At 31.6% G+C, this 15,730-nt stretch overlaps 1 protein-coding gene across 6 annotated transcripts in view; it reads right to left on the reverse strand.

Moving 5' to 3' along the window:
• Positions 1-15,730, reverse strand: part of LOC119632139 (3-phosphoinositide-dependent protein kinase 1) — a 58,727-nt gene that overhangs the window by 7,397 nt on the left and 35,600 nt on the right. The window lies entirely within an intron of this gene.

The following is a 15,730-nucleotide window of genomic DNA, read 5'->3' on the forward strand; positions in this document are numbered from 1 at the left end:
ATAGAATCTTACTTGCTCAGAGCGCTTTGAAGCGCTTCCCGCCTTAATTGTACGTGAATTGTGTTTTGTTGTCGACATAGGATCTTACTTTTTCAGATTTATAGAGAATGGTATTTATTTTTTTTTTTAAATCGTTTAATTATTATTATTATTATACACCTCCTCCAAAACTACAACAAAGAAAGTTCAACAATCACTTGACCGGTCGACTTGGGAGATTGATCGTTAAATAATAATAATTGCAAATTATTTGTAAACTTTGTTATTTTTCGGCATATAAAAAGAATGAAAACAAAATAAAATAAAAATAGATTTTTATTAGCGCCTAAGATAAAATTTAATAAATATTTTTTTGTTTCCATTTTTTCCTCATTTTTTTTTTTTTATTTTTATCGTTTGTTTCTCAAACACATCATAAAATTATTGAACAATTTTAAGCGGTATGTGTGCTTGTGCAGTACTGTATTTTGTCTTTAATAATATCATTAAAGTGTAATTAAAATTCCTTCAAATGTTTTTTTTTTTTTAATTATCATTAAAAAGCTTCTTGGTTTTATGATTACAAAAAAATAAAAAAAATAAAATAAAAATGAAAATGAAAAAAAAAAAAAGAAATCTCTTAAAAACAGTTGTTTTTTAACGTCAAAAATTTCGATTTGTGAGATTTTTATTATTATTGCAGTAGTGCTGTTTGTTATTCGTTTTTTTTTTTTTGTTTTTCTTTCCAGTGAGCGGTTAATGAACGTTTAAAAAAATTATTAAACAGAATAACCTTGACTTGAACGCTGGTACCAAAGCGTGAAAGTAGCTAAATAAATATTTTTATTTTTAATGTATATATGTGAAAAAAAAAAAACAACAACAACAAAAACTCGTGGAATTGAGATTTAAAATATTCTTAAGAGACAATAAATACATGCTGAGCTATGTGAACAAACAAAACAGACTTGTGATAATGATTGGCCATCCGGTTTAGAAGAGAGAGAGAGAGAGAGAAACAGAGAGAGAGAGAGAGAAAGAGAGAGAGAGAGGGAGAGCATTTATTTATATCATAAATATCAATTTGTTTTTTTTTGTTTTTTTTTTTTTTTTTTTGTCAAGTTTCGCAACTCACTTATATATTAAAGAATCTAAATTGCGAAGTAGAAGTTAACCTTTCATTAAATGTAACGAACTTTTTTTTATTCCTTTTATGTTTCTTCGCGCAGTCACAGGGGTAACAGGGAAATGCAATACTGAGTATAAAAAATTAAAAGGTAAGCCATTTACATAATTCATACTTTCCAGCTCATGGTCACTTTTCCATATATAAATATATGTGGGATTCCCCACGAAGAGCATGATATTGATGAGTCTTGATGGTCTTGCCTTGACATTGCGGCCATAGTTTAAATAACAAAATCATTCCGTCTTTGTCTTGTTTGGATACATGGAAATTATCGAATTATCTAATATGAGAGAACTCAATGAACTCAGGATGGGAATAAGCAAAACTTGTTAAATTAGATTCGTTAGCAGTGACCGTTTAGCGTATGTGATTTTATAGCCTATAACCAGCTGGCGGTTTCGTCCTTATTACCTTATCTCGTTGAAAACGAGAATAGTAGAATGAAAGAAAGAATATTTGGTTTCAATCATACCATCTTGAGTATGACAATTTTATTGCTCTAATATCAAATGCCTTCAGAGGATTATCATTTAACCTCATCTCAAATACCTCTTACGATGAATTTATTTGAAAGCGTTAGTCTCTCTAGAGCATCGAAAACGAATATTGAATGCACCATTGATGATATCAATTAAACCATTTATTTGATTTTTTGGCTCTTCAATGTTCACTACATAAATGTGAGGAGCAAAATAATGGCCAGGTGTAACCGCTTTGAATGTATTTTTATGAAAAAACAAAAAAAAAAAAAAAAACAAAAGAAGCCGCATTATCGAAATACTTTCTTGAAGACTGTATATAATTCATAATAGATTTTAAAAATGTGGAAGTTTTCCGCTTTAGCTTCATTCCGTTGAAATTGTTATGATCCGAATAAAATTGACGTATCCATGATATTCTGCAGGATTATTGAGGGGAAAGTGATGTTAAAAGTTTTCAAGCATAAAATGCATTGTTTGTTTGGTCGTTCAAAGAATTTCTTATATAAGAAAAAAAAAAAAAAAACCGATTCTCGCACACACATCACTACACTTTTCGCATTCTACTCTACTACTACCAAGTCCTTTTATTTGATATCGATATCGAAGGTATTATTGTTTGAAAAAAAAAAAATAATAATAATAATAATAATCGCGATTTCTATTATATTTATTTTGGAATGAACCCCATTCATAGTCAGATAATATTATATCGTTTGAGGAATATACAAAATAGCTTAGTAAACATTCTGTCTTGTTTGCGTTAGGATAAATATGCATAAATATGCTAAAAAAGTGAAAAAAAAAAAAATAATAAAATTTAATCAATTGTAACTTTGTGTGGGCATGGTCGATTTTTTTATTTTTTGCAATTTTACACGTAAAGAGTAGGGTGTTTCGTACAATAAATTTGGAAGATTTCAACCGAGCAAAAATTTTTCAAATTTTTGGTTAAGAAAAACAAAATTGCGTTTAATTTATGCTCCATTGCGGACTTCAATTCTGACCAATTTAACCCATTTTTAAAAACGTGCGCGCGCGAAAACTTAAAATCATTTTACCAAATTTGAAATCGATATCAGAATTTCATGCTGAACAAGAATATATACAATCTTATAGGACGTTGCAAACATTGCAAAAAAAAAAAAAAACAGAGTAAGTAATATCTTCATCTTCTAATAGTGGGTATATAAAAATAATATATATATATATATATATATATTTATATCAAAAAAAAAAAAAAAAAAAACACATGTGCATAAAATAAGCTTAAAAGTCTAGGCTATGAGTTTAGAGTTTCGGGATTTTTTTTTTAACTTACAAAAGTGATTACATCTACACAATCCGTAAAGATTCCTTTTACGCCAAAGTAACTGTGAAACGTAATCTAGACTTTGACTTTATAACGGAAAAAAAAAAAAAACTGAAAATTTCAACACGATTTAGTCTTAAAAGTTTTTCTACTTTTAAATAATCAGCAGTTAGTTATTAAATGAAACGAACTATTATTCATATTATTTATGCACATTACATATATATGCATATTGTGTGCAGAGGTGAGCCGGTATCACAGGTATTGAACACTTTTCAATAAAAAAAAAAAAAAAAAAAAAAAAAAAAATTAAAAAAAACGCCAAAGAATTCTCTTTAAACATGAATTTGGCGGGAAATATTTTATATGTAATCCTTGCTTGTTCTTCTTGCTCATGTTAGCTATGGGGTAAAAATAAAAACCAGAAGAAAAACAAAAACGAAAAAAGCGAAAAAAAAATAAATAAATAAAAATAAAATAAATAACTACAACTAAACGCAAAGTGTGTAAATGTGAAAAGAATTTTTATAACCGGTACTGTCCGCCCTTTGTCTGTTTTGTGCACACACAGAACACAACAACAACAACACACGTAAACAGCGCTATTGCAAAACAAATAAGACTTTTTGCAGTTGTTGGTGTTTTGTTACTTTTCCAAATAAATCATGTTCACTTTATGCGGTATTGTGCATTATTTTTTTATACTTGATTATAACTTTATTATGCTTTTCAGTACATATATATATATATATATACCTTTAGACCTCCTCTCTTATCACATCTCTTTCCCACCATCTTTTGCTTTTTGCCACACTATCTCCAACTCTTTCATGGTTATGTGTCAGTATGTGTTTGTGTCAAGTTCAAAAACCTTTTGTTTTCAGAATTAATGCGCCACTACTACTACTACTACTACTACTACTACTACTACTACTACTACTACTACTACTACTACAACTACTACCACTGATACAACTACTGCTACACTACTACTGCATCACTACTACTACTATTACAAATACTACTACAACTATTATTATTATTATTAGTGTTATTATTATTATTATTATTATTATTATTATTATTACTACTACTACTACTACTACTACTACTACTACTACTACTACGACTACTACTACTAATATTACCACTAGCACCATTAGTATTGATAGTGTATCCACTACTACGAAATGGATTGCTTAAGTATTTTTACGTATGTTTTGTATATATATATGAATGTAAGAAAAACAACAGCAACAATAATAACATAACCAACCATTTTACTTAATTACATTTTGCACAAGTTGCTGCTCTTCATTCGTTATGTTTCATTTTAGTTTTTGCGAAAATTCTTTTTTAAATCATTGGCTACTCGTCGTATCGTTACTTTTGTTTGTGTGTGTGTGTGTGTGTGTGTAATTTTGCGGGAAAATAAAATTATTCGCATACACAACAAATAGCGCACTTATTGAGACAATAGAAACATACATACACATACCCACACACACACACACACACACACACACACACACACACACACACACGGTGTACATATATACCGCTGTAAGAGATCTATGCAAAGGAGAATTGAAAACTTTACGTTTTCTCAACGAAACCATTTCTCATTGCATTTCTTCTATAAACATTTTGGCCTTCTTTTTACATCATTAGCATCGTTGTTCATAATACCACAGGTATTGTATGTATACAAAGCAATAACAGCAAAAATAACAATAACAATAAAAATAATAATAATAAGAAAAGAAACAATTACAACAAAAACAACAACAACAAAAGCCAACATACATTCATGATTTTTGTTATTGCTTTCGTTGTTGTTTTTGTTATTGTTGTTTATTTAAGGTTTGTTTTGATGCTGTTAGCCATAATAAAGAAATATAAAAGAAAGGAGAAGAGAAAAGAAGATGAAACAGAAGAAAAAGCCATAAGCAGTTGCTGCATATGGAATAAGCTTAGAGAGAGGCTAAAGCAAAATCAGGCAACGCGCAAAGCGAACAAAAACAGCCAACAATTACACTTTAGTGGCGATGAGATATATGTATAGATGATAGCGGTGTTACATCTATCTTGTCTATGCGGCTGGCATTTTCTGCAACGGCCTTGTGTTGCTCCGTATACGGTCATAACAGCGCAGCAACTGTTACTCATGTTATTATTATAGTTAGTTTAGTTCGTTTGTGTTCACATTCGCTTTATGCTTCTGCATTTGTTTATTGTGCTTTCTAGCCTAAGCTTTTAATACTGACTAACTACTATGTGACTAAATGACTAGATGGTTGTCTGTTTGTTTGTTGGTTCGTTGGTTGGTTGGTTAGATGGTTGGTTGGTTGGTTGCTTGGTTGCTTGGTTGGTTAGTTAGTTAGTTAGTTAGTTAGTTGGTTGGTTGGCTACTATTCTGTGCATATAGCTGCACGTTGCTTTGACTTCGCATGTACATACATACATAGTTAGCACTTTAAGGTGCTTTGGAATGTCACTAGACAACATTTTGTGGTTGCGAGTGTAGTAGCACAATACTGTATACATATCAGAAGACAGGCAGCAACAGCCCAGCGCAATCACCGCCGCCACCGCCATCGCAATCGCTGTCGTCATTGCCATCGTTGTTGTTGCCAGTGTTAGTAATTTGCCTTTCTTTAAGTGAGTAATGCGAAGTTTATGCTGAGATTATTTGCACTGTGCTGCGCGTTGCACATAGATAGACATATATATACATATATATATATATATAAATTTGTGTATGTAAGTATATATATATATTTCTCAAAGTTAATCTGGAAATCTTCAATAGTAGCAACATTTTTTTTTTTTTTTTGTTGCTTCCTTTTCTGTGATGCTATTTTGCCTAATCAAAATACCAGTTCACACAAACGTATATACAAACACGCGCGCATACAAACATGCATAAACGTTCACATGCAATTCATTTGTTTTGAAGCTTCATTGAGTTGGCTGGCTTTTGTGTTGTTTTTGTTTGCTTGCATGGTTGTTTATTTTTATTGCTTTAAGCCTCTGGTGGTGCACTGCTATACATTATATATATATATATATATACATATATATAAATGTATATATAGTGTGTCTGCCTCTCTGTGTGTGTGCGTGTGTGTGTGTGCGTGTGTGTGTGTGTGTGTGTGTGTGCGTGTGTGTGTGTGTGTGTGTGTGCGTGTGTGTATACATATATATATATATATATATGGCTGTGTGTGAATATAACACAACTGTTTATGCATTTGTAAGCTTGTGCTTCACATACTTGGCTCAATGACTTTTTCGGTATGCGTTATGGCATTCTTGAAAAATGTTTTGACTTCTTTTTCGTTTGTTTGTTTTTTTTTTTTTTTTCTATGTTATTTATTTGTTTGTTTATCTCTCACTGTCTCTCTTTATTCCCCATTATTAATGTTTAACCAATATTTGGTGGATTTCTTGCCCGTTTGCCATAATCAAATTTAATTTAAAAATGTTCTCATGCAAGTCAGGCAACAACAAGCACAAGACCAACAACAATAGCAACAAAACTGAATCAGGTATTTTTTGAATTATACGCCTAGCCTGTGCTTGTTGTTTACTTACTTGTGTTCATTACTTATTTTTAGTCTTCTTTTTCTTCCTCTTCTTTTTTTTTTTTTTTTTTTTTTTTTTTGTTTGATTCTATATTAGTTCTAAGTTCAAATGAATTTCCTTTTTTGTGTATATATGAGTCTAGCATTTTGTCTTCTTTTTAAACGTATAACACATTTACACGCATCATGAAAACATATAAACAGTGCACACTATCGTACTTTAGGAAACCTGTTGTGCTGCATTCCTTTGAATGTTGCATTAAACGGCTTATGTGTTATGGAAGGTTTTTTTTTTCTTTTTCTTTTTTTTTTTGCTTTTAATATGATGATTTCCCGCGCAAAAGTTCTCCAATAGTTGTTGCATTTTTACTGTACTATTGTTTGCTTATTTTTGGAAGACGTTTAAAGGTTTAGGTCTTTGTTGAATGCACTAAATATATTATTAAATAGTAGTATATTATGAATATTTAAATGAAAAAAATTGAATAAAGAAGGCAATGTGAAGGTATGGTTTTATGAAAAACTTTCTTTGAATTGAGATCTCTCTCTCTCTCTTTCTCTCTTGCTCTCTCTTTCCATCTTTCTACATTTCTTTTCAATTAGCTAAAAGTGATCTCATGATGCAATTAATTAAATCTTTATAAAATCCGTTACTTATTTTATTTCCGAAATATAGCTAAGACGGAATCACTCTATCCAACGCAAGGAGGCCAGCGTACGAACTTGAACTTTTTAATGACTATTTCTCACGCAACTCGGGAGCATTTCATTCGTATTCGCGTAAGATAAACACTCTACCCGCATGAATCGTGTAGATTGGAACTGAATTCTTCGACTCTCTAACTCGACTAAGGCGAAGTCACGCATAATATATATGAACTACAATTATCGTGAAACAGAATAAAAAAAATAAATAAATAAAAAGACCTTAATTATGGGTAAGTGTGAGCTACCTAAGTCAAATAGACAGAGACATTTGCCAGCTATTCGCACTGGTTCGGAATATGTATACTGTGCTCAGTCAAGCAAAGTCAGTAGTAGATGTACATGTAAAAATTTTGAGCAGCGACTTCCACAGGTAAAAAAGATGATGGAAGAGGAAATAATTCCAGGCGATGATTTTGACCTTTCTCTACTGGTTGGTCATTTAGCTTTATTGATTTATTGTGCATGGGCATGTCGACGATAATTATGGAGCGCTTAAAATTGCATTTTCGTATTCATTTCGCATTTGTTGTTTGATTTGAAGAATTTTGCTGCCTGAACCCATAAAACGCTTTTAGAAGCTTATGAATCATCATCATCAGCATCAGCTAGCTGTTCAATGTTTTAAAAGTGATGATTTTGTTTGATCTCAATGACCAAGAACAACCTGGAGGAATAAAAAAGTTCAAGGATCATGAATTGCAAGAGTCATTGACCGAAAATCCAGTTCAAAGTCTCGAAGAACGCTTAACAGTCGATGAATCAAAGATCGAAAAGGAGAGGGAACATCATGGCTATCATACGTATTGACTGAAAGCGTCATTTCAAACCGTTTCAACAACGCGCTTTCATTGCTTACCATGAAAAGAAATAAAAAAAAAAAGAAGAGTTTTCTGGCGCGCATTGTGGCGGTGGCGACTGACAATGAAAATTTGGATCTACTATTATGGCAATCCCAAGCGCAACAAGTCATGAATTTGTCCATGAGAGCCGTTCACATCGGCAACGAAGCGAAACATTCATGATCATAAAGTTTCGCTGTGCATATGGGGGGATCAGCAAGGTGTGTAGTGTATTACGACCTGCTAAAAAACCGTATGAAACAATTACTGCAGATGTCTACCAACGTCAGTTGAATATATTGCACGATGTGTTATTTGCAGAAGAGAGTCAGCAAGTAGTAGCAGTAGTTAAGTAAGAGATGCAAAGTCATCCTCTTGCTCGGCTACACGTTGCAAGAGTTTTCCAGGATATACTGTTGCAGACGTGGAACCAGTTTTGTGAATTGGACGGACGCGCGGACACGAGAGGTAATAGCAGTTTACCTATAACGCGATAAAGTAAATAATGCCGATGAAAACTAATTCACTATCGCTTAGAGCATTAATTGTTTCTTTAGCATTGATATATTCTGATCGAAAAGGGCGCCAAATTGGCGACGGACCTTACTACGACAAAGTGCTGAAGAGTTGAAACATTTATTTGACACAGCCAGTAGAGCATGCAAACGCACGTACCTACACATAACACAAGTCTAGATTTGCTCTCAAAGTTGGAGAGATTTTTCTTCGACTTTTCAATACGTTAACCAGCTGCCTATGGGCAGCCGGTGAATGTACTTTATTGTTTTCAAAACTACGTAAAGGCCAGCTGTCGTGGCAAACAACATCTCTTTCTGTGTCCCTGTCTGGGTTTTTCAAAAATTTTATAATCATTTCTGTTCACGTTTTATTGGGAACTCATTTCATTTTGTTGTTTTTGTTTTTTCTACCGGTAATATAATACAATTTGCAGGACAATTACCGCACATAAAAGTTCGCAAAAAAAAAAAAAAAAACAAGGAAAGATGAAAATATTAAAAGAACCTAAACAAGGTCATTAACCCTATCTATACACACACGGCTTATATGCTTACAAGGAGCGATAGAAGAGGAGAAGAGAAGAGAAGATAAGAAGCACAATATACTAACTAACCTATATGCCCGTCATATAACAACTTCCCTTGGATGTCTGGTTTTCATATATATATATATATATATATATATATATATTTTTTGTTTTGTTTTGTTTTGTCGAAATGCAAACAAACAAAACTGTTTAAAGTTTGTTGTCCTTTTTTCAGGGATTGCACCTGGTTTTTTTGGGGAACACACATTGAAGGCAATATTAAAATAATGTCGATTGCTATATGTCGATGTCGATGCTTGCATGAGAAGGCAGATGGTTCGTGTTTGCGTTTTTCTTCTGCTTTCTTCTTTTTTAGTTTCTTTCTTCAACAATTTTATTTATTTATTTTTTTTTGTTTATAAAATATTATTTATATATAAAAGTCATAAAAATTAATCTTCCCTAACACTATCAAGGGGCGCACATACACGACGACATATATAATTAATTTCAAAATAAATTATTATGCTAACACGTGTCGGAGAGAAGTACGACCGACCTACCGACCTTTCTTTTAATTTTATTTGTTTACTTTCAATGGGTAAATTTTGGTAAAACAATAAGAAATTTTCGCTTTAGCCAAGTATCCCGTATGTCCATATTAACCCCTATTGCCCCCATTTCTTTTTATCTAATAAATAAATAAATTTGTCTTAATTTAATACAAGAAAATTGATTTCCTTTGAAATGTCATGCGTACGTCAAAGACAGACCAATTCGGCCTATTGCGATTGATTTTCTTCATAAACAAATATAATACGTATTGCATGTGTTGTCGCGGTCGCGGTCGCTGTCTCGATCCCTCCTTAAAAAACATTTCGCTCTGTCTTTAATAATAATAATAATAATAATAAATAAATAAATTGAGGTTAATGTTATTCGAAGAATATTTCCTTTACAAGAGCGGGCGCGCGCGCGCAAGAGAGAGAGAGAGAGAGAAAGTGAAAATTAATATAATATATAACGTTTTCATATCCGTTTTTATATATGATAGTAAATGATGGGAAAAAAAGCATAACAAATGTCATTTGAACGAATAAAAGGAAAAAAGACGAGCAAATGAAAAAAACATACATATATTATCGCTCGTAATATTTGATGTAATATATAGTGTTGTTCTTTCATCTTTTTTTTTTTTTTTTTTTTTTTTTTATTTTCATTTATATTACATTCTATAGATGGATTATTATTCTTCCGTCCGGGCAGTCATCTATGTCCCCTCCCCCATCTCTCCACCCCCGAACCAATATGTACATATTTCATTCGATATTTTGCATAGGAAGGAATATATCGCCTTTGCGACGCCATTATACTAGTTATTAAGTTAAGGCAAGCGTGGGTTAATATCCTTTTGACAGTTAAGTTAAAATTAGCGTAATTTATGCTCTCATTCGTTTATTTTTTTCTTATTTATTTATTTCTTTTTTTTTAAATTTATTTCTTTATTTTTATTTTATTTTTATATATAGTCTTTTTTATTCTTTTCAATATGTCTGCATAAATAACAATAATATGGTTAAGGATGAAACGATAAAGCAAGACGCGACATATATAAAAAGAGATAGATATTCGGTAAGAATAAGTGTTGCACAGGGATGAGGAGAGTGTAGGCGAGCAATTCCCACCAACTCATAAAATTTGCAGTTGCGTGTGGGCTTTTAACGTTACGTTATACAATATTTTTTATGTATCATTTTACGATTACTGCGTCGTTGCTGTCCAAGTTGTCGCATTTCCACAAATGCACTCAAAATTAATGATTAATGTTTTTATTATTGATAGTAAAACACCATATAAAGAAGAAAAACAAGAAAAATATTTAAAAAGATAAGTAATAATGTAAAGTAAAAAAAAAAAAAAAATAAAAAATAAAAAAAAATAAAAATATGTTCAAAAGTTCAACACAGAGAGAAAAATGAAAAATATGTAGGGATTTGTTTAGTCAAATTGGGAAATGCGAATTGCGTACTGAACTGCGTGCAAACTTTTTATTGACGAAAGCCACTCATCTATTGCTTAATTTCCGTTAAAGAAAGAAAAATCAAAAAAAAAAATTGTCTCATTGGTCTCCGAAATGTTTTCACATACGTATCCACACATCTCCACGCTGTGCTATTCTGTTTCCATTTCAAATGAGATAACAGTTTTGATTCCTTTTACTCTATTCGTTATTAATAAACGCTATAGGCTATCGGTTGTCTGTCTATCTGTCTGCCTTTCCGCTGTCTTCTGGTCTATCTCTCTTATTATAATTGTTTACGCATATTTATAAAAATATTTACTCTTGCGGTATTTTTCCTATGTTTACATAAAAATCAGTATGTTGGGGCTTTGGAATTTTTTTTCAAAATAAATAAAAAAAAAAAAAAACTCTTTTTTGACCATATATATATATACATATATACATATTTATATACAGTTAATTAGCTATATTTATCCGACCGCCCGTCAGCACAAAAAAACATAAAGATTTTTAATTATCTTACTTCCTCAGACCAAGTTTCGATTTGTAGCATCAATATTCTTGAATGACTTGAGGAATTTAAAGATTTCGTTTACTCATCTCATTAATAGTTAGGAGAAGACCCATCGCAGCATTTAATCTATTATTACAATAAATGACGCAATTAACAAATGAATATTTTTATGAATGCATGCACACACACACACACACAATATAATATAAAAGGTGTTTAATATTTGGGTGGCCGTCGTAATATCGTTGTCATTTTTTATTTTCTATATATAAAGGGAATGCGCCTAAAATTTTCATTTTCAATTTATGAAGAAGATGGCGGGGAGGGGAGAGGGGGCGCATACACGGAAAAAGATCACAAAATACAGGAATTTTTTTTTTATATCGCTATAGGCTGTACTTGCTGTTGGCATTAGTTTCTTACTGTGCTTCAATTATGATTTTCTACACACACACACACACGAGATTACAAAACAAAAAAAAGAAAAGAGAACTAAAAATGAAGTTAAGCGAAGCTCATGCCTTTGAACTTTTACTTAATCAGATCGATGGTGCATTTTCTTTACAAACAACAAAACAATTAATCCCATTTTGTCTAAGTAATTCATTTATTTAACTAAGCAATGTGTATTAACAGTTAGTTAGATGACGAATTTGATTTTGATTGATTACGATTTCCTATGTTTATTTAAGGGCTGTGTTCGGGGGGTTTATCCCATCTCTGATTGATTAAGATTTCGAATGTTTATGTATTTAAGGGCTTATGCCATCCCTTCAAAATATATTTCCACACACACCATCACAATAGTAGAATGACAAATCATCGAAGCATTCATTGTAGCAGAAAAAAATTTTTTGAAATTTAATTTGAGATCTATATGTGATTTTCCTAATCTCATTGCAAGTAATATGAAGAGCATTGCTTCTATTTAGGTTACAGAACTCTGGCTCCAACTTGTCATTAAATATATATGTAAACGTGTATATATATATATATATATATATTATATTATATATATACAAATTATATTAAGTACATTTTTATAGTAAGCTATTTGAAAGAATTTTTTGTTTGTTATTGTTTTTCAACTTTCGACTCAAATCGAAAAATAAATTATATAAGCGCACACGTATGCTTGCTTAAGAAATTAAAGTTTCCAAGTTATTACTTCTTTTACATGTAATATCCTCTCTCTCTCTCTCTCTCTCTCTGTATAACTGTTCGATGCTCGAGGTCAACTAAATCACCTCCTTCCAACTAGGCAGATGAGTAATCAAAATGAGCAGAATTATTGAATGATTAAGATAACCATAGGCTGTGAGCTCACTTTTCAAATATGATAATGACTACAATATCAGTGAAGTTTGAAATTTTTATCTAGAAATGACGCTAACAGACAGACAGGCAAATATCTTTAAAATCCATACTGTTCAATATATGTACATATATATATATATATATATATATATATAATGCGTATATTCGAGCATACTGAATCAAACAACAATGTTAGTATGTTTCTATGCCTACATGAATGTGTATACCGCATAGGAGCAATGTTCGGTACGTAAAAAAAGAGTACTTTTCAAAAGTTTTAATTCGTATAAAAAATTACACGCGCGCATCTATAGTAATATATATGTGTAGATAGGTATATGTATAGCGATCGTACACAGCGTGGACTCTGAACTGCGTTATATGCGCTGAGTGGAGCCTATGTGAGAGAACGATGGGAAAAAGAGAAAAGAAAGATAGAGTTTACTAAGAGAACGAAAAATTCATTCATGCTTGAGTTTATTTTTTTTTTTATTTATTTTTATTTATTTATTTTTTTTTTCAAGTGCACAACTGAGGACTTTAAAGTAAATTCCCATGAATTACAAATCTGTAGATGCATTGCTTACGCTGCATTTCTAAGTAGGTTGCATAGCACTGGTTACGAAATTTGCCCAGAATGTGTATCTTTTCTTATCATTGCGCTACAAATTTTTCTTATGAATTTGGTGAAATCATAACGATAAGTATGATGAAAAAAAAAAAAAATAAAAATAAATAAATAAATAAAAAACGAGTGAAAAACATTATAGTGAGATACCAATGTTTCCGTTAAACACCCTACATTAACGTAAAGTCATTTATAATAATAAATGACTTTTGTTTTTTTTTTTTTTTTTTCAACAAAAAAGTAATCGAATCCAAACTATTTCTTCCCCCATAGCTAAGTACTTTTCATTCGTATTTGAATACATTTTTTTATTGATTGTAGGTGAAGGCTTCAATTAGCCCATTGTCACATTTTCACTAATATGTAATTTAATGAGTGACAAGTAGAAATATTATAGAGTTTCAGGGCCGGTTTACCATTAAAGATCCTACGTCTACACTGAAACACTGCAATAATTTTTCCAAAAAAAAAAAAAAATTGTAAAAATTTGGAAAAAATAGAAGAAGTAGTTCCATTCAAACCTATGTCTTCAAAATAACCTCCAAAATTTGCGATCTACAGATTGAACATGACACTACAAAATGGACCGAGGGACAGACAAATTCACAATCTACTTAGTGAATTAATTGGAACGAAGAAAGGTGGGCATGTGTCTATCTCAAGTTCTCCTAAGCGCTGTTGCTGCTCGTTGCATACATCCGCATAAACTTAATAATATACCCTTGCGCGCTATGTAACACTTTGCCTTTTCTCAATGGGAAGAGTTTTTCGAGCATTTCTTCAATAGTTAAAAGAAATGATGGCAAGAGCTTGCTTGCCTGCTCGCCGTTTTTTTTTTGTAAATATATCGGCAAATGTTTAAGTTCAGATCAAAGACTTCTTCTTGTTTATGTTGTGTGTGTGTGTGTGTGTGTGTGTGTGTATTGTTTGGTATTGTTTTATATTGCTCTCATATTTTAACGCTTTATCGCATCTATATAGAATGAAAATGTATGCTACTATTATTATTTACTCTCTCAGACAACACATGCGAGTGATGTATGTAATATCATAATGCAATGTTTTGTTCATAGCAATCCGAAGGAGCTCGCTCCGCTCCATCCAAAGCGAACGTCTAGGATTTGTATATAAGCGCGGGAGATCAACGATGTTATACTTTCTCTACAATAACGGTGTAAAACGTATAGCAAAGCAAAAACTTACAGAAATCTCTTTAGTAAGCCGATCTCGTTCTCTCATCGAATGACAAAAGATACTCAGTCCAGCTGGACAGGGAAATGTTCAAGTAAAATTCATTCGGACATATTTATTATATAGTTTACATTTTTTACTTTCGCGTTGGGTATCCGAAATTCTACTACCACGAAGATGAACGTTACATTTTTATTTGTTTTGTTTTTGTTTTGTTTCTTTCTTTTTTTTTTTTTTTTTTCCTCTTTAATGACTTGTTGACGTTCGACAATGAGTTGGCAGTTTTGATTTTATAATACGCACCGCTGCCGTCAAATACACGCAAACAAATTATTATTACATATAATTAAAAATTAAAAAAAAAAAAAAAAAAAAACGCAACAACAACAATAACGCGCTATATTTAAAAAATATTGATGAAACAAAGAATTATTTAAAATTCTTCGCGTAAGAAAATGTACCGAAAGCGTTAAATGGAAGCGTTTATGAGAAGTAAGTAAGAAAAATATAAAAGCGAGCAATTTGTAAATATGACTGATTACTAATCGAGTAATTTTCAACAAAAATTTTTGATATGCATATCCCTTTACTTTTCCCTAGAATACTGCCAAGTCCCGAGGCAATGATTAATAACCTCATCTACTGGTCCTGTTTTCGCGACTTGCGAGACTGCGCATATGCCAGAGCTTGTAGGCAGCCATTGAATTCATTCGTTCCCTCTTGCATCGGATATATATATATATATATATATATATATATATATACATTTCCTCGATTCGTATCTAAGATGTCGTTTTGTTTGCTAGTCTATTATCTTAACCTTGCTTCGTCTCCCCATTCTCTTCCCCGATTTTTCTTTCTATCTCTCAGTTAAGTTAATATCAATAATCTGAGGTAAGTTTGAATTTCATTTCAACAG

Source organism: Glossina fuscipes, unplaced genomic scaffold (genome assembly GCF_014805625.2).
Source record: "Glossina fuscipes isolate IAEA_lab_2018 unplaced genomic scaffold, Yale_Gfus_2 1, whole genome shotgun sequence".
In the NCBI taxonomy this organism is placed as follows: Eukaryota; Metazoa; Arthropoda; class Insecta; order Diptera; family Glossinidae; genus Glossina; species Glossina fuscipes.